This window comes from Hemitrygon akajei, chromosome 1 (genome assembly GCF_048418815.1).
Source record: "Hemitrygon akajei chromosome 1, sHemAka1.3, whole genome shotgun sequence".
In the NCBI taxonomy this organism is placed as follows: Eukaryota; Metazoa; Chordata; class Chondrichthyes; order Myliobatiformes; family Dasyatidae; genus Hemitrygon; species Hemitrygon akajei.
Window position 1 is genome coordinate 115,658,102 of NC_133124.1, and position 26,462 is coordinate 115,684,563.

The window sequence follows — 26,462 nt, forward strand, 5'->3', positions numbered from 1 at the left end:
AATGGACTCACATTCTAAATCCCTTCACCCAATCGCACACATACACATACCCTAACCTACACTTTATCCTCCCCATCCTAGTACCCTATTTCTGTTTATCCATCATATCCTATAAAAAACCCCTGTACCCTTAAGAAAGCTAAAAATACCCTGACCTGTGTTCTCTCACCCATGCCCAGCAACCCTTTTAATGTGAATTCCTGCACCCCCAATTCCCTTAGATTAATTCTCATCATCCTCAGAGAAAACTGGCTCGAAGCTCTGCTTTTAAATCTTGAATGTGGACCTATATTGGGGAGGTCGTGACTGTCATGTGACAGCACTGCCCATTGGCTGGTTGGAAGGCACGCCACCTGCCAATCAGGGTCCTCACCCATCAATGCACACCTAACCATTGGCCCCTTTAATTAGCCTTGTACTTGGCCTCAGGCAATTGGCCTTTGTAATCAGCTTAACTCTGCTGGCACCTGAGCCATTGGCCTTCCTGTGAATTACCTGGGTGGGACCCTCCAGTCCTGCTGCACTATGAAGGCTGCCATGTGTGCTGGACCCTTTCTCTTTTTGTTTGCAGTCCCAAAGGGGCCACCCTGCTTCACTCCAGGCCAAGAACCATAGCGGCACTGGAGAAGATGTTGGTGAGTTGTGCGTTGAATAGGGTTGGGATCGTTGGTAATTGTCCCTAGTAGCATAAGAGCCATGCCTGCACAGAGTCAAGGGGGGAACGGGTATTGTATTGACTTTTCCCTTGGGGTGGGGGGGGGGGGATGTGTGCGTGCACATGGCACATGTGTACTTTCTTCCCATGTGATTTTCCCACGTTTATTAGTAATTGTCCACGTGTGTTTTATTGCCGATCCGACTGCCGTAAATTGTGTGTGTGTACGTGTTGCTTCTGTTGCCACTTTCCCACGTTTGCCTTCCGTAAGTAAAATCCTTTACTACCAAGGCTGTGTGTCTAGATCCTTGTCCTTGAGGCCTATTGAATCTGTTTCCTCACTTACGACAGGACCTGACTGAAAGGTAGCTCCTTTTACGCTCTACCTCTTGCTGACTGGATGTGTACATGGACAGGAGGGCTTTTGAGAGATGAGGGTCAAAAGCAGGCACCTGGGGTAGATAGGCTTAGATGGGCATCTTGTTTGGCACAGCAAGCTGTACTGAAGGGCCTGTTTCTTTGCTGTATTACTCTATTAGCCTGGTTTTAGTAACCTACACATGAAAAGTGAAGACATCAGTGAGCAGTAATCTGAAGGAGGAGAGATTAAACCTATTTTATTTACCGCTTTATTTTTCTTTCTACTTTTCTGGCATTGGAATGGCTGACAGATCCAACCCAGACAATTGACCAATATTAAAATTTACCCAGTCCCAGATGGATTTTAGTACTTAAGTAATTTTTTATTAGTAGGCGCTGAGTAGGAACTAATTGTTATTTCTGGTGCCTTTTTCATGGCTTCAGAGATACTGAAGAGTTTTACAGACAATGGAATCCCTTTGAATTAACCTCACCATTCCAAAACTTGGAGAATGTTTTACTGACATTCAGCTCCACAATGAGATGATGATATGCTGAAGAGTAATTGGCTCTTTCAACCTTCATGGGTGCTGCCATCTTCTTTCAATACTGTTGGACAGGAGGTACAGGAGCCTGAAGTCCTACACCACCATGTTCATGAACAACTACTTGAGCTGACTTGCACAACCTTAATCAGAAGAGTTTAGCCACTTTGATCACTTTGCGCTAAAATGGGCTTTATTATTTGTTCTAATTGTGTTCTTCCTTTTTAAAAAATTAAACACTTGTGAATGCTGCTCATATGTGACGCCACTGCAAGTAAGTTTTTCATTGCAATTGTACATATAGTAATGAGCTCAACTTTGACTTTGCGTGATCTGGTGCCTGCCTCAAGCATTGGGTTGCTAATTTTTGCAATTGTGTTAACCTGCTTCTTACGGCGGTGTTGGTTGGGAATTTACGCAGCAGTCCTGTTGTGATCATCTGTTGCTGGCTCCTAGAGTGTACAGGATAGAGTGAGTGGGTGGTTTCTTCTCCCCTTTCCAGAGGCAGCTGGCTTATTTCTGCGACAGTGCAGTTACTACTGAAATCTTTTCACGCAGGGAACTTCCGCTAAGGAGCTTTTCAGTCACAGGGCTATCAGACTGCAGATCTCGTTGAAGGCCATTAAGTTTTATTCTGAAGATGCTAATATAACCAAATGCTTCCTATTTGCTTTGGATTACCTGCCCTTCTGAAGTACTCTGTCCTGTCACATACTTCCTCATTTGTCTGTCCTTCCTATCAACCCTGGATCCGTGTTTGGTTTCACCATTTTACACCTTGACCATTCTCTAGTGCTGATGAAAGGTAAGGAACCTCAAACATTAAGATGGGCTCTCCTGGGTAACAAATTGAATTGGTAATAGGTTTAGTATTGTCACATCTATAAACAACTTTTGTTTGTGTGCCTTCTACGCAAATCACTCCATACATCAAAGGTAGATTGCAAGATCAAGCGTTCATCTTTTGGTATGTGAGAGGTCCATTGAAGAGTCTTTTAACAGAAGGAAGGAAGATGTCTCTGAGTCTGGTGGCCAATGCTGTCAAGATTTTGTAACTTCTGCCTGACAGGAGGGGAGAGAAGAGAGAACATCTCAGTGGGAGTGGTCTTTGATTATGTTAGCGGCTTTTCAAGGGCAGACAGAGTCAATGGAGAGAAGCTTGGTCCATTTGAATGGGCTCCAGTTTTATAGACATCCATATGTTGATTTTGTCTATAAGGCAGAAGATACACGAAAATCACTCAAAATAGTAAGCATAACTTCATAGCATTATAACAAATGGCATCAAAAACAGAAAAGACTAATTTCATAGTACAATTACATAATGTGGTGAGAGAGAGGAAACTAATTTTACCATTTGTAGCAATGAACGTTTGTATGAATGTCATACTTCTGAATTTAATAATACTATGGGAGCTTGTTTGTATGTAGTGATGTTGGTAAATCAGATATTTGTAACTTTCAAGCAACACACACAAAATGCTGGTGGAACGCAGCAGGCCAGGCAGCATCTATAGGAAGAAGTACAGTCAACGTTTTGGGCTGAGACCCTTCGTCAGGACTAACTGAAAGAAGAGATAGTAAGAGATTTGAAAGTGGGAGGGGAAGGGAGATCCAAAATGATGAGAAGACCGGAGGGGGTGGGTTGAAGCTAAGAGCTGGAGAGGTGATTGGCAAAAGGGATACAGAGCTGGAGAAGGGAAAGGATCATGGGACGGGAGGCCTAGGGAGAAAGAAAGGGGGAGGGGAGCACCAGAGGAAGATGGAGAACAGGCAGAGTGATTGTGAGAGAAAAGAGAGAGAAAAAGGAATAAAGAAGAAAAAATAATAAGTAAATAAGGGATGGGGTAAGATGGGGAGGAGGGGCATTAACGGAAGTTAGAAAAATCAATGTTCATGCCATCAGGTTGGAAGCTACCTAGACGGAATATAAGGTGTTATTCCTCCAACCTGAGTGTGGCTTCATCTTGACACTAGAGGAGGTCATGGATAGATATATCAGAATGGGAATGGGACGTGGAATTAAAATGTGTGGCCACTGGGAGATCCTGCTTTCTCTGGCAGACAGTGTGTAGGTTTTCAGCGAAATGATCTCCCAGTCTGCATCGGGTCTCACCAATATATAGAAGGGAGCACTGGACGCAGTATATCACATCAGCCGACTCACAGGTGAAGTGTTGCCTCACCTGGAAGGACTGTCTGGGGCCCTGAATGGTGGTGAGGGAGGAAGTGTACGGGCAGGTGTAGCACTTGTTCCGCTTACAAGGATAAGTGCCAGGAAGGAGATTGGTGGGAAGGGATGGGGGGGATGGGAATGAATGGACAAGGGAGTCGCGTAGGGAGCGATCCCTGCGGGAAGCAGAAAGGATGGAGGAGGGAAAGATGTGGTTGGTGGTGGGATCCCGTTGGAGGTGGCGAAGTTACGGAGAATTACCGTATATATTATATATCTTTTTTTCTCTCTGTCCCTCTCACAATCACTCCTTGCCTGCTCTCCATTTCCCTCTGGTGTTCCCCTCCCTCTTTTCTTTCTCCCGAGGCCTCCCGTCCCATGATCCTTTCCCTTCTCCAGCTGTGTATCCCTTTTGGCAATCACCTTTCCAGCTCTTAGCTTCATCCCTCCCCCTCGTGTCTTCTCCTATCATTTCGTATCTCTCCCTCCCACTTTCAAATCTCTTACTATCTCTTCTTTCAGTTAGTCCTGATGAAGGGTCTCGGCCCCAAACGTCAACAGCGCTTCTCCCTATAGATGCTGCCTGGCCTGCTGCGTTCTGGATCAGTTCTGGATCTTGGCCAATCAGAGGGAGATTAGTGAGTCAAGTAGAGATCATTGGGTTTGGGAGATTAAAGGGTTGAGGAGGTAGTTAATACCTTGAGCAGGAAGGTAGAAGTGGTATTCCTATAGCATAAAGATGTGATTTTCCCATCGGTGGATCCCAAACCATCTATGTGAAGACAGTTGTTGTGGGAATACCCAACCATTTTATCTCCAGTGTATATGAGGAGCAAAGGCAGCCCTTGAATAATTGTCAACCAGATCATGTCAGGTATGTATAGTAATTCTAGAAAAGGTCTAGCCAAATATTCAAGGTGCCACAAAACTACCTGAAAACTGAGTTAATACCATTGAGTGTCAAAGGAAGATGGTTAGTTTCATGCTTGTTTGGAATGAATGTGACTTGCCACTTACCAGCTCATTCATTGATGTTGTCTAGGCCTTGCTGCATGCAGATGTGGGTGTTTCAGTTGCTGAAGAGTTGCCTGCAGGAATAATCAATTGTCATCCACATTCCCAACCTTGTGATGAAGGTGGTTAGGTCAAGGCCGTTCTGAGGAACTTCTATAATGGTGACCTGGAATCAAGGCGATTTACCTCCAACTCTTGCCTTCCCTTCTGCAAGCCATGACTCCAGCAAGTGAAGTGAAAGGCTAGTTTTTCACACAGACGATAATGGGCATATCAAATGAGCTCCCAGAAGAAGTCGTGGAGGTTGGTACAATTACTACATTTCCAACACATTTGGACAGGTGCTGGGATAGGAAAGGTTGAGAAGGGTAAGGGTCAAATGTGGGCAAATGGTAGAGCTCAGGAAGGCAACTTTCTGGTACAGATTTGTTTAGCTGAGGGGTCTGTTTCTGTACTGTTTGTCTCCATGGCTGTATACGTGAGTGAATTGTACACTTACCAAGTTACTTAGCAACAACCAAGTCAGAAAGAGGGAACGATCATCTTACACCTCAAATACCCGATGGAGAACAATCTATTAATAGTCAAGGTGTTTAGTTTTATGTGAAGTAAACAGATGAAGAAGAACCAAAAAATAATTTACAACATATTAAACCAGACAGAGGATCATAAGCATGGCAAGAAGACATTAACCCTTCATCCTTCAGGTCAATAAAGTATTTCTTAAATGTGGTCACAGTTGTAAAATCGGAACCATGGCATCCAATTTATTTACTTCAGGTTCCCGTAAATGGTAATCCAGTAATGACCAGATAATATGTTGTTTCTTATTAATGTTATTTGGAGCATGAATATTGGTTAGGAATCTAGGGAGAACTTAACTTATTCTTTGAAATAGGGTCAAGACCACTGATAGAACAAGTAGAACCTCATCCAAAAAATCATATTACCAGTAATTTTAGTAAATAGTAAAATTGATGAAAACTATTAGTTGTGCAGTCTTTTTTCTGGAAAAGGATTGATCCAATAATATTTTGACCCTGATGAAAGAATTTGACCAACTTTTTCATTAATCACATTCTCTAAATACCATGGTCTTTTAACATGGTCAAGGTAATAGATAAATGGAGTTATATTAAAAATAGTGGTTTTATAGTTTGGTGACCTCAGCTTGTGATCCTCCCCACCCTGTCAAATTAGGTGGATCCCAATACCTAGCAAGTTTACTCGATATGCCATCTGTGAATGGTGTGCCCAGTTCTTGCCAAACTGGGGATGTGGGACCAGCTGATGTTGTCATTTCTCGCTCTCCACCTCCCCACCCATGGCACGTTTTGATATATGCGAAGGCCTTCTCTTTTAGGCAGCAGGAAACTTTGACACAAGATCAGAAAGTCTGTCAACTTTGGGAATCAGTTTTGGGGAGGTTTTTCCACATGATTTCCTTCAACCAATGGATTCCAAGCCCCAAGCCCAGTTATCATTAGTAAATCAAGGCAAGCGCTCTTCTAACAGTTGCATGGACCCACTTAGGTAATGCTTGAATATCAATCTCCAGTTTGTAGAATGAGTAATAAATTAAATTTTTCAAAGAAAGGAGAAAAACAAAATATATTTCAATTCCCCCAGTGATTTCCTCTGGGTTTTTGCCTGGAGTCTGGGTTCCTGGAGGCTCCGGGGGAAACCTGGAGGCATGCTGGTACAAGAAAACCAGATCCTTTCACTTTATCCCTTTGAAGAGGAGACAACCTGTGAGTTTGCAAAATACAGGCATGTGACGTTAAAAGTCGCATCAGAATGTAATGGGGGGAAATTGAGCTTGGCTTCCTGATGTTGAATTTGGGCGTGTATTGGTAACAGATGCATCACCTCTGCACGTGTGGTTTATGGGAGGCAAGGAAGATGTTTAAATCCATTTGGCAGTAAAGACACAAGACAATTTGTTTACTTCCATCATTTAATCAGAAAAGTGGCCTTGCAAGTTGAAACAATACAATGAATACCACTCTCTCAGAAACCACTTCAGGCATTCACAGAACCCTTCCACCTTTTTTTAAGGTAGTTATTGTAAACCCAAAGCAGTTCTGGATATTTCACTCAACAAATGTTTTCTGCATATTGTAACCCCACGATGGACTATTAGTACATTCAGACTCCACACAGCCTGACATTGAACCAACTCCAGCTTCCATGTCACACACATCAGGCCCAGACTGTAACCCTCTTTTATAATAAAAGTACAAAGACCATCACATCACGCTGCTGCTCTGCTCTATAACTCATCGGTGTCATGCTGGGTGCTGGCAGTAGCCTGTTGTGCTATTTGTCTTTAGCGCAGTTGTGACACTATAGCACAGTCCATAATTTGGCAGCTATTTACCGTGACATTTCCTTTCAGTGCAGCCATAACACTCACTATAACCATTATTTGGTACAATTTACCATATAAATTGCTTTGTCGCGCATCAAAGTTAGCAGCTAGCTACACTAGACAGCTCAACGAGAGAAATATGCCTACCAGCTTTAGTCAGTCTCTCTTAGGTAGGCAGTGGATTGAGCTCATAGGAATCAATTAACTAGCAGTAATGCTTAATACATTTCTATCTAAGTGATATAGCATAGCAGAGATACTGTTTCAAATATAAAATTAAATTTCTCCTGGTAAATTATATTACACATATTAGCATAATGTGTTTATAAACATAAATGTTTTTACATGCATGTAATTCCATCCAGAAGTTTGTATACCAGGATATTTTTTGACAGTTGTGCACTGGATATTTTCCCATGGCTCTGCGTGTGGGGTTATTTTCTGACATGCATTTTAAATGTGAACATTTTCCTGAAGGCTCAGCCATAGCATTATTTTACATTTGGAAGCATGGGTATTTTCCTAAAGATATCGATGGGGTATTTTCCAACAGATTTATAGAACTGAGCAAATATTTCCTTACAGATGCTTTGTAGTACAAGCATTTTCCTACTGGGGTTCCGTGAGATTATATATTTCTACAGGTGTATGTATGGATATCGTCTTGGGTATCTTGTTTGGGTGGATATCTTCTTATAAACTCTTTTGGTGTGTGATGAACTTCCTACAGGTGTTCTAGCAAAATAGTATTTTCTTTACAGATCTGTGTGTATATTTATGTATATATTTTCCTGTGAATATGTGTGCATTGATATTGTCCAATGGAAGTATATAGTGAGTTCCCAACAGATGTTTTGTATGTGAATAATCTCCTCCAGGTAAATTTTGATTCTGGATATTTTTCTATGAATGGTTTCATGTGTGAATATTTTACAACATTTATTTTTGTGTGTGGATTTTTTTAGTTACTTTACATCTGTGGTTATTTTTCTACAGATGTGTATGAAATGTGTACTAAATGAAGCCGATTGAGTACAATAGGGATTCACACTGGCACTGTTTTGTCAAATTTTGCAGTGATGTACTTCACTCTTTTATTCACATTATGACAGCATAAATCCACTTTACCAAAACTGCATGAACACTTGAAATACAATACCACAGCTGATTTACCTTCTCACTATATCAACAAAACAGAGGCTCAAATTGAGCTGTTGCTGTAAATCATTAAATCTCAGGAAAACATACTCTGTTGTTCTTCCTGTTGGAGGCTTTATTCATTTTTTTCTCCTTTTTTTCCATTAGCAGACATAATTAAAATAATGCATGGATCAACAGACTTAAAGCAGCCTTGAAACATTCCAAACATAGAGTTTATAATTTGCGTAGGTGTTTAAACCTTCAGCTCTTGCTATATAGACCTTGGCCCCATGGTAAACTGTTACTGAACTGCTACGAGCCTTTTAAATGAAGTAAACCCACTGTTCCTACTTTTGGAAGGTTTTCTATTCATAAATTAACATTTTATTTCAGCTCTATGCTCACTAGCTGTGGTAACTAAGTTACAGTTTTTCCACAGTTTCTTCATGAATAAAGGGAATGGACAACATGGTAAATGGACTCCATGCCACAGATCATCCTTTGGGAACAAATTCTCTCTGATGACCAGTTTACTTTTTTCCAACAGTTTGCGTACAAACCCCTCACACCAGCTCGATAGAGTGAGTTGTAATGGGGTAAAGGAGCCCTCAAGCACTGGTGGAGTTTTGAAGTAACTTTAAGGCCAATTTCTTGTACTTGGATTCTTAATCCAAGAGTGTTTTCACAGCTGAAGACCGAGTCAATAGCAACATGGGATAGCTTGATATTCTGGTGGCTGATGTTCTTCTCCCCACCTACTGATTCAAAAACAATTTCTATCCCCTCTGGCAACTGGCCACTAAATGTCAACTTGGCTAACACTGCCAGTAAAACCCTTCTAACCTTGCCTTGTTCCCTGAGCTCCTGGGGGCTAATACAAGCCATAGCATTAAGTGACAGACAACATAAGAACTAGGACCTGACACAAGGCATCAGTCATTCATAGAGACCAGAGGTGGAGCAAGCAGTGTTGGTTACGATACTCAGACCATTAAAGTCAATGTCAGGCAGAGGTTGTAGGGACATTTTGCTTCTGGTACGTAGCTGATGTCCGGTGTGTTGATGCCAAGAAGTCTGTATCAAATAAAAAAAGCTGTAGTTATTTGATTTTCACTTAACTCAAAATTTACTATTAAAGATTAAAGCTGGGACATAACATGCTCTACCCCTTTCGTCCTTTGGTAGCTTCATCCTTGTAGTCGTACGTGGCTGTGCCTGTGACTGCTCAGACTGAAGTCTTCCTAAACCTCTTTGCTGCTTTCCTTTGAATCTTACTTTATGACCAAGCCCTTTTTCACTTGACTGTTATCTTCTATGTGGCTTTGTGTCGTATTTTGCTTGATAATGCTCTGTGAAGACCCTTGTCTTTCTTACTACAATAAGCCGATCTTGCACTACAAAATTCTTTTGTTGTATTAATTGCACACGGATAGTTTACATGTAAAAATTGAATAATGATAGTAATGATTCATCAAATATGTTTATATTGTTATATTGCCCAGTCCCTTAGTAGATGCTTTAGACTATATGAGTTTATATTTCTTATTGTATTATGATATGAGATTACATGAGAATAATGAATCAAGTTTACAAATTACGGCAGCCTAAAGTTAGGAAAGGGGTGAAATTAGATAAACAAATTTTAAAATCAGAGTGAAGAATGGTGAGGGTGGGGGAGGGGTGAAACCAAAGATAAAACAAATTTTTGTCAGGTGGGGTCCAACAGGAAAAAAAACATGGACTTTTCTACTATGATAGAAATGATCTATTGGTTACATGAATATATCAAGCAATCCCATCTGTTATGTTGAATTAGATTAATCACTTTGCCGTGTGTTGCTACAGTGTGTGTTAGTTGTAAATTGTGCTAAGTGTAATCGTCATGCTACTCATTTATAACCCCATCTTTGAGACTGCTGGAATTATGGCCTATGTGTCTTGCATCTTAGTACCAGCTTATCACTTTGAGACACTGCAGCACCTTCTTTTGCACTGGTAAGAGTGCAGGCTTCATCAATATGTCACATTAAACCCATTAAAACTTCTTGCTAAGTACAGCATACCATACTCCTTCATTGACAATACTCCTAATTTAAAAATCATGACAATCACTACATGGCAACCATTTTCCATGAGGTTCTTGCTTCTCTCCTGCTTCAGATTTGGACCCAGCAACAGTTCACTCATGATGATTTTGATCTGCGTCCCAACTGCCCTCCTTCTGCGGCTGACTTTACTTCCTGTCTTAACTTACACTTAATACAAATTCCCAAATTTGTCACTTCCAGCCAAAGAATTCAGGACCACTTCAATACCTCCAATCAAACTCAAAACCTTACACTCCCACAATATGAATCACTTACAAATGTTTGTACAAATATCAAGCTCAAATAAACTGGAAGGCCCTTTTGATATACGGAATAATCACCAAGCGCCATTTGCACCTCACTTCCTGGAAACCCAATTACTCACCCAAATCTCTAGACTGGGTAGACAGTCCTAGTGTTGAAAGGATTTGGAATTCTCTGTGCGAATGATCCAAGCTAGAAGAGCTAAAATAGTTGACAGATCAGAATATAAGGATTTGAGAATTTGAGGAAAGCCACAGTATGGTATCCAGATACCTAGTAAGTAAGACAAAAGATCTCTGATAATTTGATTTTAGCCCCTTTACATTCTTCTTCCCCTACCTCTCCTATCCTGCTACTTTAAAGATAGGAGTGTTTATCCATCACTCACCACCACAAAAGTGGGGGTTTCTAACCTTTGTTATGCCATGGACCTGTACCATTAGCCGAGGGGAGGTTGGAAACCCCTGACTTAAGTCATTATCTATTATTAAGTTGTTTGTGGGAAACTGCAGTACACAAGTTGGCTGCCACATTCCCTAAACTGCAAGACCAACTCAAAAGTATTTCATTGACTGTCAAGCATCTAAAGATAAAAATTAAAGATTAGTTTCATTTGTCACATGCACATTTTTAACGCACAGTGAAATGTACCATTTTAGTCAGCGACCAGCACAATCTGAGGATGTACTGGAGGCAGCCTGCAAATGTCACCATGCTTCTGGTACCAACGTAGCATGGCCACAGCTTAATCACCCTAACTCTCTAGTTGTATGCCTTTGGGATGTGGGAGGAAACCCACGCGATCCTGGTGAGAATTTACAAACTCTTTACAGATAGCAGCAGGAATTGAGCCCTGATTGCTGGCGCTGTAAAATGTTGCACGAATCACTAGGCTGCAGCCAACATCTTGGAAATTGCTCCTAAATAGCACGTGAAAAGTACATTTTTCTCTCTTTCCAAAATGTGGAATCTTTCACCCAGCCAGGTAATTTGGGTTAAAATGCCTGTTTAAGGTGACTGGGCAGAGATAGATTATTTCATCTGATTGGTTAGGACACCACAAGGAGCCATACCTTTAAGTTTGCGGTTAAGCCCGTGAGAGTTAACGTCAGAGAATCTTTCACACAAAACAATATTGTAAATGGGAATATGTTCTGGCTGTTTGACCTATTCTACCATTCAGGATGATGGCCTATCAGTTCCTCTAAGCACTCGATTCCTCTCCATTCCCACAACAGACACATGGCTGCATAATGATTCAGCATCCACTGCCTCTTGAGAAGGAGAATTCTGAAGATTCACAACTTCTAAGCTAAAAAAAAAATTCCTCCTTATCTCTGGTTTAATAGCCCTCCCCTTACCCACCCCACTTCCAAGTTGACTGAACACCTGAAACAAAGGAACTTTTCCTCAAAAGCTGGGCATCAGCTGTAGAGACCAAAACGGATAGTTTGATTTAAGGTTTGTTTAGAACATAGAACATGGAGCAAAACAACACAGGAAGCCACTCAGCTCGCACTGTCTGCACCCAGCACTATCTCAAATTAAACCTATCCCCTCTGCCTGCATGATTCCTATACTCCCAATTCCTACGTATTCATGTGCCAATTAAACATCACTCATATGCTGTATGTACTGACATACAGCCCATTCCAGGCACCTGCCTCTCTCTGTTTAAAAAAAAATACTTATCTCACATATCTCTTTTAAACTTTCCCTCTCTCACCATAAAGTTATGCTCTCTGCTATTTGACATATCTGCCCTGGGGGAAAAAAAAATTCCTGCTGCTTACCCTTTCTATAGCATTCATAATGTTAGAAGCTTCTATCTGGTCTCCCCTTAACCTCCAATGCTCCAGAGAAAAAAATCCAAGTTTGTCCAACCTCCCATTAGGGCTAATATCCTCTAATCCAAGCAGCATTCTGGAAAATCTCTTCTGAACCCTCTCCAAACCCTCCACCCCCTTCCTGTAATGGGCTGAAACAGATCTTCCTTTAACCAACTATTAGAGATTACAGAATCAAGACAGACAGAGGTATGGATTAGCTGCAATTTAACTGAAGAGATCAAGAAGATGTAAGACCTGCGGCTGTTGCTTTTCTCCAGTCTCCTGCCCTCCCAAAAATTATAATTGAATTATAATAAATAGTATGTATAGCAGGACAGTCAATATAACATAGAAATACAATTGCAATCTTTAAAGGAGGCAGGATCATAGATGACAATAGAGATGCAGGAATCCTATTACAATGCTTTATTGTAGAAGGTACTTCCTATTTCCCTTGCACTATGGCATCCAACTATTTCTCATTATATATCTCTAAAGTTCGTTTCATTGTGTCACGACGCTCTTTGTACAAAGAAGCTGGAAAGAATGCAGAAAAGATTTATGGGGATGTTGCTAGGATTTTGATGGACTGAGTTATAAGGAGAGGTTGAACAGGCACGAAGGTGAATGAGGGGTGATGATATAGAGGTGTACAAAATCACGAGGGACATAGAGAGGGTCGATGCATACTGTCTTTTTGTCTGGGGTGTAGTATTCAAAACTAAAGGGCATAGAGCGATAGAATTAATAGGAGCCTGAAGTGTAACTTTGTCACCCAGAGAGTAGCCAGTATAAGGAATGAGCTGCCAGGGGAAGCGATTGATGTAGTTACATTAACAACTTTTAAAAGGCACTTGGGAAGATAAATGGATGGCAAAGGTTAAGAAATATGGCCTAATACCAGCAATTTGGACTAGCTCAGATGGGCATCTTGGCTAACATGGACCAGTTAGACCAAAGGGTCCACTTCCACACTGCATGACCCTGTGACTCAGTGCATTTCATAATAAAATTTGCCCTTTTCCTGTCTTGTGCCTCGTTCTCTAATTCTGACATGTTTTTGGGGGCTTGCTCCAGCACTTCCCCATGCCTCAGTTTTGTTTAGTAATTGCTCCTGCGGCATGCCTTGGGATGACTTGATGTTGCTGCTGGTGTCTAAATGCAAACAGTGGAACATAGAGTATTTTCCAGACCAACCTTTCCAAAGCATCTTACGAACCTTACACAGTTGCTTCTTCTCAAGGAAGAAATGGTCAGGGCTTCTTTGGTTGCTTCTCCTATCTTCTACCTCAGTGTTCTCTGAGGAGCAGCCTTCGGCAGCTGCCATCATTTTCTGGTGACTGGTGCTGGGTGTGGCCCACACTCCAGTAGTCTACAAGAAACAAACACATTGCACAAGCTGGAGCCCATAAAGTGGAAAAAGCTGGCTTTTAGTGGAATGGAATAAATGTGGAACGTGCCAGACACAATCAGCAGGCTGTTCAGTGCCTGAAGAAAAAGATGCTGAGTTAATATATTGCATCAAAGACAGTTTCATTCTGATGAAGGATCTTTGATCTGAAACATCATCTGTTTTTCTCTCTCCACAGATGCTGCCTGACCTGCTGAGTGTTTCCAGAATTTTCTGATTTTAGTACATAATCTGATTTTTTTTTTTCAGTTTTGGACCTTTGAATATATAGTTCAACATATTCTGTGGCTAATTGATTGTCATCTGGTAGTCATTGGCAATGCTGATATTTAAAGTCCATCAGACGCATTGGATTTTCACGTTTCAACACAATTCACTCTTTATATATATTCTGGTTGTTTCTCCTTAAGTGGATTATTAAATCTAATTCTCTAGCGTTCCATACAATTGCATATTATGCATAACATTCTTCCATCAAATTAGTATGTACTGTCAACAAGAAGTACAGATATACTGCAAGTCTCCAGGGCTTCTTTACAGGAATTTCTCAATTCCCCAATGTCTACTGCCTGGCAAACACAGTTTATGAGCACATGAAAGTGCCAACGTATGCCAGCTTTTCTCTCAGATGCACCCCATCCTAATTTGGCTGTATCTGTGGTGAATTAACAGAAACACGAGAAAGTCTGCAGATGCTGGAAATCGAAAGCAACACTCACAAAATGCTGGCGGGACTCAGCAGGCCTGGGAGCATCAATGGAAAAGAGTAAACAGTCGATGTTTCGAGCCGAGACCCTTCTTCAGGACTGAAAAGGAAGGGGGAAGATGCCTGAATAAAAAGGTGGGAGGAGGGGAAAGCTAGAAGGTGATTGGTGAAGCCATGTGGGTGGGAAAGGTCAAGGGCAGGAGAAGAAAGAACCTTGTAGGAGAGAGTGAACAGTGAGAAAAAGGGAAGGAGGGGACCCAGGGGGAAGTAATATATAGGTAAGAATAAGTGAAAGGTCAGAGTGAGGAAAAGAGGAAAGGGGAGTGTTATAAAATTAAAAATAATTCATCAACCTAAATCTTTAACTCTCAACACAGATGCTGCCTGGCCTGTTGAATACTTTCATCATGTTCTTTTAATGTAAAGTGAAAATGTATCGTAGAATTAGACAGAATAAAAATAGGTCCTTACAGTCGAGTTTTCATGCTGACTGTGATGCCTATCCATCCTAATCCCATTCGTCCATTTTAGACCCATTTCTCTCTTCCTTTCCTATCCAAGTACTTATTCCAATGCCTTTTAAACTGTGTAATTGTACCTGCCTCCTGTACTTCAGTTCCATAGACTGTTGCATCAAAGCCTGGTCTGGGGGCTCCAATGCACAGGTCGCAGTGGGTAGAGACTAGGTCAGCTCCACCACAGCCAAAGCCCACCATACCATCGAGAACATCTTACAGAGGTGGTGCTTTGAGAAGGTGGTGTATGGACTATGACTATGACATCACTATGGACTGTCACTGTCCTGGACTTGCCACTTCTCGTAATTGCCACTGGGGAGGAGGTACAGGTACTTGACTACCCACATTCAATGATTCAGAAACAGGTTATTCTCATTCTCTGTCAGATTTCTGAATAGCTTTTGTATCTATGCTCCTCTTAACTTTCTAAGTATCTACAAGGTCACCCTTTAGCCTCCCATGTTCCAGTGAGAATAAATCCAGCCAATCCAATTTCTCCTTATAATTCGAGACAATATCCTGCTGACCTTGTTCTGTTGCTATCACATCATTCCAGTAGTGCGGAGTCAAGAATTATGCAGAATTAACACAGGCACACATCAAAGATGCGCACTTAGCCCACTGCTCCACTCTCTACACCCATGACTGTGTGGCAAATCACAGCTAAACACCGTCTTGAATTTGAGGATGATGCCACCGTTGTTGGTAAAATCCAAGATGGCAAATTAAAAAGACACAACCGAAGAAAACAGAGAGAAGGAAAATATAGGAACTATTCTTTAAAAAGAAGATATGAAAGGGAGGTAGAATGGAATAAGGTAGAGAACTAGACTCAGAGGAAGAAGCCAGAAGCCCCACATCCAAAACAACTACTTCCTTTCAACTGTTCAGTTCTTGAACCAACTAATCACTACAGTTTAGCAACACACCAACTATTTTGATGACTTTGCACTAAAATTGACATTTCTATTTTCTTGTAAAAATAATGTATAATTATGCTTAATCCATGTTTTTTGAATGCAGCTTGTATTATTCTATGTACTTGTGATGCTGTTGCAAGTTAAGTTTTTCACTGCACCTGGGTATTCACGCACTTGCGCATACACTCAACTTCGCACGATAAGGAACCAAAATAAAACAAACAAGGTGTTCGACAAAATAAACCGGCCGACACTTGGTAAAACTTGCTGAAGCTTATGATGGTTTAACCCTGCACCGTATCTATACACACTCATAAACTTTGATTTTTTTTTTACAGCAGAAGCTCTAAATCCTGCAGATTTTTAAAACTCAAGAAAGAAAATGAGGAACCTTATTGTGAATGGGGTGGAGGGGGGGGGATGAAGATGATGGGGAGGAACCAGCCCTATCCACTCCCCAAAACCTCTGTCACCAGTTCAGTAGTCTCTGTCTCTTCTCTCAAATAAGCTGTGATCCCGAGGGAGCTATCAGGATATCAGAAAGCTGCATAAATCAAAAACAGTTGAGGAATATGGCCTTGTCTCGACAGAAACTGACAGAAAACAGAGACGGGATTGCAGAGTTGGAGGAGTGGCTGTCTGGCAGGGAAACCTGATTAACTACCTTGAAGGCAAATTGATGCACTGTTTAAAAAAATGTAGCAGTGGTTTGATAACAAAATAGATGATTTGGGGAATTATTCTGGCAGGAGCCATTTCATTTCAATAAGCTTACTGGAGTGTGTGGATCCTGTGGCCTGCCTTTAGCTTACCCCAAGTGGGCTTCTGGGATTGTTAAAATCTCCAAAACTGGCTGCAATGCTTATCTCCATCACAGCGCAACCAACATGACAAGAACACAAAGGCAGAATAAAAGAACGTTTCTATTTAAAATATCAGGAGCATAAGCTATGGCTAAATGTCTGTCAATGGAAGATTAATGTTGAAGTGGCTGTATTAATGTAAATGGTAATGCTTTGAAGCTCTTTGAAAACTGGTGACTTGATTTTATACTATTTATCTATATGTATATATATATATATATATATATCTATAATAGATATATATACACACATACATATTTCAAAGACTATACAATGTCAGACTATGATAGTTCCTGGAGACACAAAACTGCAGTAGCTAGAATCAGAAGCAACAAACAAGCTGTTGGAGGAACTCAGCGGGTTGAGCAGCAACTGGGAGAGAAAGGAACTGTTGAAATTTTGGCTCGAAATGCTGCACCACAGCTCCACACATCATGGAGACTAGCTTCCCTTCTAATGACTCTCTCTGCATTTCTCACTGCCTCAGTAAAGTAGCCAACATAATGAAAGACTGCACACACCCCAGACATTCTCGCTTCTCTCAGTCCCATCAGACAGAAGACACAAAGCCTGAAATCATGTGTCACTAGGTTCAAAGACAGCTTCTATCCTGCTGTTATAAGACTATTGAACAGTTCTCAGTATTTGAAGTTGAACTCGACCTCACCATCTGCCTCATTTTGTCCTTGCCCCTTATTGTCTGCCTGCACTGCACTTTCTCAATATAATCTGTATTATATTTAACAATATAACCTGCATTCTGTTATCGCTTTTCCCTTGTACTACATCAATGCACTGATGTGATGAAATGATCTGTACAGATCATATATAAAATGAAAATTTTCCACTGTACCTTGTTACATGTGACATTAATAAACCATTTTAGCAATTTACCAAATTATCAGTTTATCAGGACTTGGGATAAATAAGAACGTGAGACTATGGCAATGGGAGTGGAATGCTAGCCAAATAGTTCCTGCTGTGTCTGTGGACGTGACTCTCTCGCACACCACATCCTCCCAACAATCTGCATGATGTTCTATTCCTTCCTCTGTCGTGTAGTAACCCCTGAGCTCAGGTTGTGCATCACATTTCGTTTTATTGTAACTTCAATCACTCCAAAAGCCGTAAAACGGCTATCCAGACTGACATGCCCAGTGTAGCACCCACATTGTCTAAAGTAACATCTTGAAAGGCCTGGACATTGGACATGGAGGGAATGTTTCCATTAGTAGGAGGGTTAATGATACAAAGTTGCTGGTAAAATGGCAGCATGCTTAGATGCAGCGGTCACTCAGGGTCCAATCAAAAGTGGTTTTGTTCATTTGTATGTCTTGTTACATTCGCAAGTCACTGCTGGATACTACAAACATCAAGTACACCAGGACTATGCCATCAGGGAGTTGCTTGATAGCAATGGAGCTGGACCTATTGTGTTGTTGTGATTTTTATTGTGGTTGCAGGACCCTGTTAGACATTGGTAACATAGACTAGTACCAGTCTGGTTCACTTGTTCATTCGCGGGACCGACAGAGGGGGAGCTGCATTGCCCTGCTTGTAGTGAGGGCTGGGCCTCCTTCAGCAGTTGCCCAGGGGGGCAGTGCTGCCACCCAGTGTTCACTTGGTGCTGCCCTCCAGTGAGTGCTTGGTGCTGCCCTCTGGTGTGTGCTCGGTGGAAGAACAAGGTTGACCAGGACAACTTAGCATCAATCTAGTCATGCCACACATGGACTTGGGCTATTTGTTTTCCACTTTGTGACTATGTTTTTTTCTGTAATGGTAATCGTATGTGCTATTTGTGCTATGTGCCATGTACATTGCACTGTGCTTTTGGTAATGTGTTTTCCACCTTGGCTCCGGAGGAGCATTGCTTCATTTGACTATGTCCATATATAGCTGAATGATAATAAACCTGAAGTTGAACTTGAAAGGGCACACCTCAGAATGAAGCAACAAGGAGGAAATGCTTCAGCCAGAGGGTAGTGAATCCGTGGAATTCATTGCCAATGAAGGCTGGGGAGGCCAAGTCATTGGGTGCAATTCAGGCAGAGATGGTTAGGTTCTTGATTGGTAAGGGGTTAAGGCTTACAGGGATGGCAGGAGAGTGGGATTGAGAACAAAAAAAAATCAGCCATGGAGGAGCAGACTCAATGGGTAAGTCTGCAGATGAATTTAGACAGATTAGGAAAATGGGCAAAGAAGATAGAATACAGTGTAGGGAAATGTATGACCATGCACTTTAGTAGAAGATAAAAAGATGTATACTATTGTCTAAACCAGGAGAAAATTCAGAAACCAGAGGTGCAAAGAAACTTGTTTTTCCTCATGCAGGATTCCCCAAAGATTAAATTGCAAGTTGAGTTGGTGGTAAGGATGACAAATGCAATTTTAGCATTCATTTTGAGAGGACTAGAATATAAACGCAAGGATGTGATGCAGAGGCTTTATAAGGCATTGTTCAGGCTGCATTTGGAGTATTGTGAGCAATTCTGGATTTCTTGTTTAAGAAAGGATGTGCTTGCATTGAAGAGAGCCCAGAGGAGGTTCATGAGAATTATCCCGGCTATGAAAGTGTTAACATATGAGGAGCATTTGATGACTCTAGGCTTGTTCTCACTGGAGTTTAGAAGAATAAGTGGGGGGGGGGGGGGGGGAATCTCATTGAAACATTGATACTTTTTATTTTTAGAGATACAGCCTGGACATAAGCCACGCCTCCAAGCAACCCACCGATTTAACCCTAGCCTAATCACAGAACAATTTACAATGACCAATTGACCTATTAATTGGTACATCTTTGGACTTGGGAGGCAACCAAAGGACCCGGAGGAAAGCCATGCGCACACGAGAAGAATGTACAAACTTTATTACGGGGGATGCCAGAACTGAACTCCAAACTCCGATGCCCAGTGTTGTGCAAACAGCTACACTGCTGACTGGCCGAGATAAAGTGGACAACGAGAGGATGTTTCCTGTAGTGGGAAGTCTAGGATCAGAGGCCACAGCCTTAGAATAAAGGGATATCCCTTTAGAACAAAGATGAAATGAGGAGGAGTTTCTTTAGCTAGAGGGTGTTGAATCTGTGGAATTCATTCCCCCATACAGCTGCAGAGGCTAAGTCATTGACTATATTTAAAGTGGAGCTTGATAAGTTCTTGAAGAGTCAGGACATCAAAGGTTATGGGAAGAAGGCAGGAGAATGGAGTTGGGAGGGATAATAAATCAGTCATGATTGAATAGTGGAGCAGACCCAATGGGCTGAATAGCCTAATTCTATCCCTATGTCTTATGGCCTTATGGTCTCCTGGAGACTGATCTTTCATATATGAAGAAGAAAGCCCTTAACTCTGAGTGGAGTCATTGGGACGCTGTGGTGACAGCGGTTTTTCATTTCTTATTTTTATGAGGCTGATTTGCTAGCTCAACGCTCAACCCAGCACGGACGGAAAGCATGCAGGGGAACCGGCTGGATTCAAACTTGGGAACCTTCACTCTGAAGTCCGGCGCTGATACCACTATGCCACCAGCCGGCCGTCCTTCATATATAGTCTCCCACATAAACATAGTGAACTGACTATAAACATCAGAAAGTCTGCAGGTGTTGGAAGTCTAGAGCAGCACACACCAAAAGCTGGAGGAACGCAGCAGGTCAGGCAGCATCTATGGAAATAAAAAGATAGTTGATGTTTCGGCCCAAGACCTTCCTTCAGGACTGAGCAGGAAGGAGGTGGATGCTACAATAGAAAGGTGAGGGGAGGGGAAAGAGGCTAGCTGGAAAGTGAGCGGGTCTGGGTGAGTACATGGTCAAAGAATTGGAGGGCAGCAGAGATCACGAGAGAGGGAGCAGTGAGAGGGTTTCACTGAACTCCCGTTGAAGAGAAGATTTAAGTTTCTTCAGGATAAATTGACTGCCCTATACAATATTCAGCTGTTATTTTGAGTGTCTACTTATTCTTGGGCACCATTTCTAACCTCACCTAATGTGGGCAGTTACTTTAAGTGTTCTTCTGAGCCATCAAGAATAGCCAAAAATCAACAGTGACAATCATTCCCTTATATCCGTCATTTATAATTTTGGGTTTTTCTATTATTCAGTCTCTTTGCAACTTTAACACTTGTTCAGCCTAACGCAATAAGCCACCTTGGTTTATCATATATCCACATGCAACCCTTTAAACTGATGTAGCAGGAACACTGAGATTAGATCAACAGGTATATTCTCTGCTGCCACAGTACCCCCATAGAACAGCTCAGGCTATTCAGCCCATTTTATGGTACTGACCTTTTAACCTTCTCCAAGGTCAATTTAACCCTTTCCTCCCACCTGGTCCTCCATTTTGCTTTCATCCATGTAACTATCTAAGAGTCTCTTAAATACCTCTAATGTATCTGAATTTAATACCACCCCCAGCAGTGTGTTCTACGCCGTTCTTATTCTGTGTAAAACCCATTCCCCCTATACTTTGCTCCAAACACAGTAAAAGCATATAGTATAGATTTCATATCAATGTCACAAAAAATTATACTGTAGAGCAGTAGTTCCCAAACCTTTTTGGATTACTGCCCCCTTTGCTCTCAGACCACATCCCCAGTGCTCCCCCTCCCATAAAAATTATAAAGAATTTTGATTTATGATGCTCAGAGAAAAAAGTAGGAACAGTTAATTCAAAGCAGTGACAAATACCATAATTGCAAAAATTATTCAACTCTATTTAAAGCTACAAATAAAATTATTTCTTTATTTAACTACAGTGAAAACAATTTTCATCAACAGTTTTAGAGAGTACATTAGTGGTCCAACTCCTTCATTGCTTTTTCACCTTTCAATAAGATGGATGGGCTTGACACAGTGATATTAACATCGGGCTGAATGAATGAATGAAATTAATTTATTTCGGTCAGTACAAACATAACAAAATGCATCATTTACAACGATGATTTCATAGGACAAAATTACAACAAAAAACATAGATATTCTTTAAAACTGACCAAAAAGACGTAGGCTGAAGCTACAGCCTATTATGCTTACCCCTCTTACTTATACAACAACATATTTGGCGTCAATCATCACAAAAAAACAAAAAATTTCATAATCTTTTAACACAAAATCCAATTCCAAATATCATTTATTTACATTACTCCTATTCATTTTAAATCATGTATTTTACATTTGTTCATTAAACAATTTTAAAATAATTTTTTTTTAACTTAAGTGTAGTGCATGTTTTTAAATTCTCACTACAACTGTTCCATAGATTCACCCCTCTGACTGAAATACATGATTTTTTACATTGTCACTCAGGAGTCTCAGGTCCTCACATTCAGACATTTGCAGTCTGTTCCGTTGCTTTGAACAAAATTAGGCAAGTGCATTGATACCGCCCTCCACTAAATGTGACATCAGAAAGGCAATAAAGAACATCTTGACCTTTTCCACAGTGTAGGATAGCCGTCAGACATTTTCTTTCTGCAACCGGAAGTCTTGATATAATTTTCTGAGTCTCGGATTCAACTCGGTCATTTTGTAGTGAGATCGGCTCTTCCTCCATCTTTCCTGTTAGTTCCTCATTACAAGTGTTCAGGAATGGATTTACTATCCAATCTGGAATTTGGATTGAGAGAAGATCCTAAAATCTCTCTAACATACATTTATGCAGCTCACTGTATACTTGAACATCATCATCTGATATTCTTTCTTTCTCTTCCAACTCAGAGAGGCTTGGAAATCGGAAAAGATTGCGATGACTGATGTTGCATTTGAATAGGGTTAACTTGGACAGAAATGTGGAGCCGACTGATTTTATTTTGATAAGATTCACATCATTTCCTTGCAATTGAAGACTGATGTCATTAAACTTTGCGAATAATTCTGACAAATAAGCAATGTCATGCCTAATATTCTTGAGTTGATTAAAGAATGAAGCATTCAAGTCTTCAAAGAATTACATCACAGTTTCATAAAAGTACATCAAATGGTCTCAGACTCTTTCCTTTTGAGAACCATCTAATTTCTGCGTGCAACAGCTAGCATTCAAACTGTTCATCATTCCCAATGCAAAGCTCTTGAGAGCATGGGACTTAATTTTTATTAACTGCTGTGATAACAGAATTTAATGATTTGTACATCTGATCACTTAGGTATTTTGTGATTTATTCACTGTCAATTACACAGTGAACAGTAAATATGTTAAGAACAGCTTTTTTCAAGAAAGTAATAACTCCATAGTGGTGTCCTGTCATTGATGGTGTCCCATTTTTGAACGAGCAATAATATTGGTGAGCAGACTGTCCTTCTTTTTGTAAAATTGCTCAACAAGCCGAAATACTGACTCCCCCTTGTATCTATTTCTAGTCAACTTACAAACAACAACTCTTGAACCATGCTTTAATATTTTATGAAATGAGCATAACCAAGAAGCAAAGATTTGTTGTTTGAGAAAATTGACTCATCTAATTGAGATCAAATTCTGTTGTCCTAAGTATGTTGCTCAATGTGTCTACCACATTCTCAGACATTTCATCTATTCGTCTTTGAACAGAGCTGTCACTGAGTGGAATCTCTTTAATTATTTGGTCTGGTGATTTATGCAAAAACTTACTCAGAACCTCCCTAACTGCTAGCAGAATGTTTTTTCTCCAATTGTATGGTGCTTTCCAGATTTAGCAATAAGCAATGAAATGTATGAAGTACACAAACCATTGTTATGAAGTGCTGGCAAACATGTTTTGAAGTGTTTGCCATTTCTGAAAGTTTGCACAAAATGACTGAAAACGAGCCAAGTCCATGTTTGCTTTATCAGCATGTTATGCCTGCAGCCCCCTCCTTTGTGAGAATCGCAAGATCACTATTGGGTTGGGTCAGGGGACCCAGGAAATGAGAGAGAGACGTGCAGAATGCCTCGTTCCCCGGCAATGTAAAACTACGGGACATGGCCATTGTCTCTTGGAGACACATTTGTGGATTGAGATGCTATGCTACGTGAACGCCCTCAGGCAAAGTGGGCTGGGTGAGAAAGAGATTGCATCACCCCAACCTGATTGACATCTACAACCCTGCGAGTCAGGATAAAAGAGGGTCTGTAGGAACAGCCCCTCAGTCGCACCCGAAGAAACGCTAGCGATCCCGTAATAGTGGGAAGCCATTTGAAGGAGGCCACGTGCGTTCAGTTCCGTTGCTTGGGACTGGCGGCTGGAACCACGGAAAACGGCTTTTAGCTAGCAACGGGGAAATCAACTCCCCCGACTCAAAGGACTGGCATCATAAAAGACCTGGTCAAGTTTAAAACCGTCTCTCTTAAACCCAAAGAGCTGCAGCTTGAATGACAGTGACTTTTATATTTCCATCGGACAATACATTATCCCCTAGACAACGATAGAGCTATTTCTTATTGATTATTATTATACCCGCGCTTTTAGAGTTAGTATTGACGAAGTATATTATCTGTATGTTTGCATTAATCTTATTTTTGTGCCCCTTTATCAATAAATACTTTTTTTTTAAAAATAGTACCATCAGACTTCAACGGACTTCTCTATCTTTGCTGGTGAGTGACCCAGTTATGGGGTACGTAACAATTGGGGTTCTCGTCTCGAGATATGATACCAAATTGGAGGGCCAGTGAATCGGGCTTGTAAGTCCAAACTTGGATCTGGTTACGCAGGTAGCCAGACGGGAAACCAGCAAAGATGGACGTGGGGGAATTTATAGAAAACCCGACTTTGGAGGCGCTGGAGGCGGCCACCAAATCAGACTTGATAAATTTGGCGAAGGGGTTAAACCTCGCAGAGGTGAGGTTGTCAATGAAAAAGCGGGAGGTGCGAAGGGCAATAACTCAGTATTATATTGGGAAGAATGTGTTTACAGCTGAGGTATTGGAAAATATCCCTGGAAAGGTACCAGCTAGTGGGACGGCTCAGTTAGAGTTGGAGAAATTAAGGTTGGAACATGAAATTAGGGTAAAACAGCTGGAAGCAGCTGAGAAGGAGAAAGAAAGAGCCGAGAGAGAGAGAGAGAAGGAGTTAGAGTGGGTCGAGAAGGAGAAAGAAAGAGCCGAGAGAGAGAGAGAAAGAGAGAGAGAGAGAGAGAGAGAGAAGGAGTTAGAGTGGGCTGAGAAGGAGAAAGAAAGGGAGCATGCGCTCCAGCTAAAAGAGTTAGAGGTGAAATGGGAGCAGGACAGAGCTGAGAAACAAAGAGAGCATGAACTTCAGTTAAAACAGCTGAGAAGGAGAGGGAGGCAGAGAAACAGAGGAAACATGACTTGGAGATGGAGAAGTTAAGGCAAAAGCAACGAGTTCAGGGGTCAGACCGAGAGGAGCGGTTTAATGTTAGTCGGTAGTTGAGGTTAGTATCTCCGTTCGAGGAGACGGATGTTGATAGTTATTTCTTGCTTTTTGAAAAGGTGGCAGTGAATCAGAAGTGGCCCAGAGAACAGTGGGTGGCGTTGTTACAAAGTGTGTTAAAAGGGAAGGCACAGCGGGCATATACGGCGTTGTCCATGGAGGAGGAAGAGGAGGTGAGTTATGACAAAGTAAAGGCGGCCATTCTCCAGAGTTATGAGCTAGTACCTGAGGCGTATAGACAGAAGTTTAGAAATTTAAAGAAAGGGTGGAATCAGACGTATACCGAGTTTGCCTATGAGAAGGGTGTGCTCTTGGACCGTTGGTGCACCGCAGAAATAGTGGATGAGGATTATTGGCGTCTCAGGGAGTTAATTCTGATTGAGGAATTTGAAGGTTGTGTTTCGGAGGATATCCGGATGTATTTGAATGAGAAGCCAAATAAGTCCATCTCAGAATTTGCTAGGTTCGCCGATGAATATGCCCTAACCCACAAGACAAAGTTTTCCTCGAATACAAGTTCCCAGAGAGACCATGGGAACGATCGAGAAAGTCCGCCGGCTGAGGCAGAGGTCCCGCCGGGAGCTAGTGGTAAGGTTGAGGGGGAAAGGCCAGACAGCCCGAGATTTCCGGGCTTGACCTGTTTTAATTGTGGAAAGAGCGGGCATATTGCATCTCGGTGCTTTGCTCCAAGGAAAGAGACAGGAAAAGGGAAAGCAGCAGTCCCTATCGGATGTGCCGTGGTAATCAGTAAATCGACAAGAGAGCCCCGGGTAGACAGAGTACGAGAAGGGTCTGAGACTTGTCTGTCACACGGAACCGTGTCTGTGAGGGAGGGAGACACACCAGTTCCCGTACGGATCTGGAGAGACACGGGGGCTGAGTTGTCGTTGATCAGCCATAAGGTACTAGAGTTTGGTCGCAAGACGAGAATGGTAGCTGTGAAAGGAATAAGTAAAGGGACAGAAATGGTGCCCTTACATAAGGTCATTATGGATTGTGAGCTGGTGTCTGGACCAGTTGAAATAGGGGTGCGATCAGAATTCCCGAGAACTGACGCGGACGTCCTTCTTGGTAACGATTTAACAGGTGGTAAGGTTTGGGCAGCCATGACGCTGACAAAACAGCCTGTGAGTGTTGAGGCTCCGCCCCTAGATTCCAAGAGCTATCCCGCATGCGCGTTCACTCGCAGCATGTCGAGAGAGGCAGCTGCGAACGAGAGCAGTTTAAATCTGGCCAGTTTCGATTTGGCCGAGATGTTTTTACCGA

At 41.6% G+C, this 26,462-nt stretch overlaps 1 long non-coding RNA gene across 2 annotated transcripts in view; it reads right to left on the bottom strand.

Annotated features, from left to right (window-relative positions):
* Window positions 1–6,700: 6,700 nt before the first annotated feature.
* LOC140730317 (uncharacterized) overlaps window positions 6,701–26,462 on the bottom strand; it is a 75,089-nt gene continuing 55,327 nt past the window's right edge. Inside the window, exons 3-5 of one of the 2 annotated variants that reach the window (XR_012099557.1) lie at window positions 13,658–13,810; window positions 10,731–10,882; window positions 6,701–9,332 (exon numbers count right to left, since the gene is read on the bottom strand). This is a non-coding gene — a long non-coding RNA (uncharacterized lncRNA). The remainder of the gene's footprint in view (window positions 9,333–10,730; window positions 10,883–13,657; window positions 13,811–26,462) is intronic. The other variant, XR_012099559.1, reaches the window with a different exon arrangement.